The sequence below is a fragment of the Callorhinchus milii genome, unplaced genomic scaffold, assembly GCF_018977255.1.
Source record: "Callorhinchus milii isolate IMCB2004 unplaced genomic scaffold, IMCB_Cmil_1.0 Scaffold24, whole genome shotgun sequence".
NCBI lineage: Eukaryota > Metazoa > Chordata > Chondrichthyes > Chimaeriformes > Callorhinchidae > Callorhinchus > Callorhinchus milii.
In genome coordinates this window covers 6,928,204-6,931,351 of record NW_024704765.1, presented here as the reverse complement: position 1 = coordinate 6,931,351, position 3,148 = coordinate 6,928,204, and the positions used below count along the sequence as shown (strand labels likewise).

General features: G+C 53.0%; 1 non-coding gene across 1 annotated transcript; it reads left to right on the top strand.

Moving 5' to 3' along the window:
• The first annotated feature begins 486 nt into the window (after window positions 1-486).
• trnaq-uug lies at window positions 487-559 on the top strand. The gene has a single exon. It is a non-coding gene; the product is annotated as a tRNA-Gln (tRNA).
• Window positions 560-3,148: the final 2,589 nt, after the last annotated feature.

The window sequence follows — 3,148 nt, the reverse complement described above, 5'->3', positions numbered from 1 at the left end:
GTGAAGCGCTTTGAGACGTCTCGAAGACGTGATAAGGCACGGCATCAAATGCCAGGATTATTATTATTATTATTACTATTATATTGACAGCGGGGAGGACGGGACCTGAACGTTACAGCCGAGCCTCAGCCTGAACCAGCCTCAAAACCGGAGACACGTGGGGTAGCGTCCGAGGGCGTTGGACAAGTGGCAAATTTTCATCGCAAACCGTGCAGGTTATAACGACTCGCGCAGAGCTGTCCGAAACCCCGAAGCGCTTTTCACGGCTTCGGTCATCACGGGTTGGGCGGAGGGACGGAGTTGTTCTGTTCGATACTGCCCTCTGCAGGAGCCCAAGGCCACCCCTTGGCCTCTCCGCGGACCTCTTCCCTGCTCTCTGCCTCTTGTGAGATGCGTTACGTAAGAAAATTCCATCGCAAGGGCTTCCGGATGATACAGACGGTCACAGAGGAGCCGTGTGAGTGCAGCCTCCGCGGCTGAAGCCGTGGTTCCAATGGTGCAACGGTCAGCACTCTGGACGTTGAATCCAGAGATCCGAGTTCAAATCTCGGTGGGACCTTCGTTGGGGTTCAGTCAGCAGCGCCCCTCTTGGCTCCTCGAGTCAGAAAGGCTTTTGGGTTCAAGCCCCACGTCGGGCGTTTGAGCTCACGCAGTCTACGCTGACCCTCCCAATGCGGGGGGGGGGGGTGGGGGAGACTAAATTTGGTCGGAGGTTCCCGGGCACTATCTGAAAAGAGGTGGGAAGTCCCACGCCCCCACCCCCCCGCACCCCCCCCCAAAAAAAAACGGTCATTCGCTCCTTCTGCTTTGCAATCTGATTGATATTATCATCATATAATGATAATAATCCTAATCCTAATCCTTGCATTTGACACAGCGCCTTATTAAGTCCCAACTTTATTAAGTCTCCGAGACAGCTCAAAGCGCTTCGCAGAACGCGTCCTGCCCGGGTGTTTTGTGGGCGAAAGGCGGCAGACGACTCGCGCGCAGCAGCGTTACCCCCCCCCCCCCCCCCCCCCCGCAAGACAGTCGTGGACCGAAGTGACCGATCGTTTCGTGTTTTATTTCAAATGGACTCGGGAAGGACGCCGTCAAACTCCCTCCAGCTCCGAATCCACCGGCTTCGACGTTGCGCCCGGGTCTACCGGCCTCGTGAAGAGCTTCGAGCCGTCTCGAAGAGGCGACGAGAGGCGCTATTATCCAACCCGAGGATTATTATTATTATCATTGTTATCTCTTAATATGCCATTTTCTGGAAGCGAATTGCTGTTCGAGGAACAGACGATACTCTCTCTCCTGGATATAATAATAATAATAATAATAATAATAATAATAATAATAATAATAATAATAATAATAATAATAATAATAATAATAATAATAATAATAATAATAATCCTTGCGTTCGATACGGCGCCGGATCACGTCGTTGAGACGTCTCAAAGCGCAAATCCACCTCTCCAGCCAATGCAAAGAATTCTCCGCAACGACCCATCTCCCACCACCGTTTCCCCCCCCCCCCCCCAAAAAAAAAGTATGCATTGAAAATTTGGGCAATAAAATGTCTTTTGAGCTGGTTTGTGTTTTTTTTTGCATTAACATTCTCCTGCCGCCTCTTTAATCTTTAAGGATTATTCTTATTATTATTATTGCATTCAAATCAAGACAAGTGCGGAGTCCTGCGGCTCAGTGGTTAGAGCACTCGCTTTGCAAGCGAGAGACCTGAGTTCAATTCCAGGCAGAGGGTGAAACCTTGGGCAAGTTTCCTTACTCCACACAGAGCCTAATAATAATCCCTCCAAAACCAAAAACAATAATAAATTGGTCATTTTCAATCTACGACTGTTTGTGGGACATTGCTGTGCGCAATTGGCTGCCGCGTTCGCCCACAAATATACAGTCAATTCACTTTACAGTGTGTTCTGTGAAGCGCTTTGGGACGTCCTCCCGACGTGAAAAGCGCTATATCAAATGCAAGGATTATTATTATTATTATTATTAATATTAAGTTGGGGGAGAAAAAAGGAGGTGGTGGTTAGGGGGGTGGGGTGTGTGTGTGTGGGGGGGGGGTACGAGAATAAATAAAGATGCATTAGTAAGACGAAGTTGCACCATGGCGTATGCAAAGTCTAAAGTCCGGGGGGGGCGCTCTGATTTTGCATCGCCGCTGTTGCAAAAAAAAACCACAGCAGCAGCAGCAGTGCAGCGGCTGCGGCGGTGCAATGGCTGCAGCGAGGCGCACGACACGCGCGCGCGGCCCGAGGTGGCCCCGCCCCCCGGGCAGTGACGCGGCGGCGGCTCGCGTCCGGGGGCGTGGTCTGGGGGCGTGGGTGGGCGTGGTCTAGGGGCGGGGCCGAGAGAGAGAGGGGGGGGTAGGCGGGGCTTGGCTCGTGACGCGCCCGAGCCCCTCCCCCCCCTCTCTCCCTGTTGTTGCAATGAGGGACGGTCCAGGCTCCAGTTGCTCTGTGTGTGTGTGTGTGGGGGGGGGGGGGGCGGTGGGAAGGGGGCGGGGTTTTCCCAGGCTTTTCTGAAGGGAACGCAGCCCACACAAACAAGACCCCACCCCCCCCCCCACCCCCACACTCTCCTCCTCGTGCTGCAACCGTGCAATCTACAACAGCCCCTTTGCAGGGATTGTGTGCACCCCCCCATTGATTGTGCACCCCCTATTGATTGTGCACCCCCCCTATTGATTGTGCACCCCCCTATTGATTGTGCACCCCCCCTATTGATTGTGCACCCCCTATTGATTGTGCACCCCCTATTGATTGTGCACCCCCCCTATTGATTGTGCACCCCCCCTATTGATTGTGCCCCCCCTATTGATTGTGCAACCTCTATTGATCGTGCACCCCCCCTATTGATTGTGCACCCCCCCTATTGATTGCGCAACCCCCTATTGATTGTGCAACCCCTATTGATCGTGCACCCCCCCATTGATTGCGCAACCCCCTATTGATTGTGCACCCCCTATTGATTGTGCCCCCCCCCTATTGATCGTGCACCTCCCCTATTGATTGTGCAGCCCCCTATTGACTGTGCAACCCCCTATTGACTGTGCAACCCCCTATTGATTGTGCAACCCCCTATTGATTGTGCAGCCCCCTATTGATTGTGCAACCCCTATTGATCGTGCACCCCCCCATTG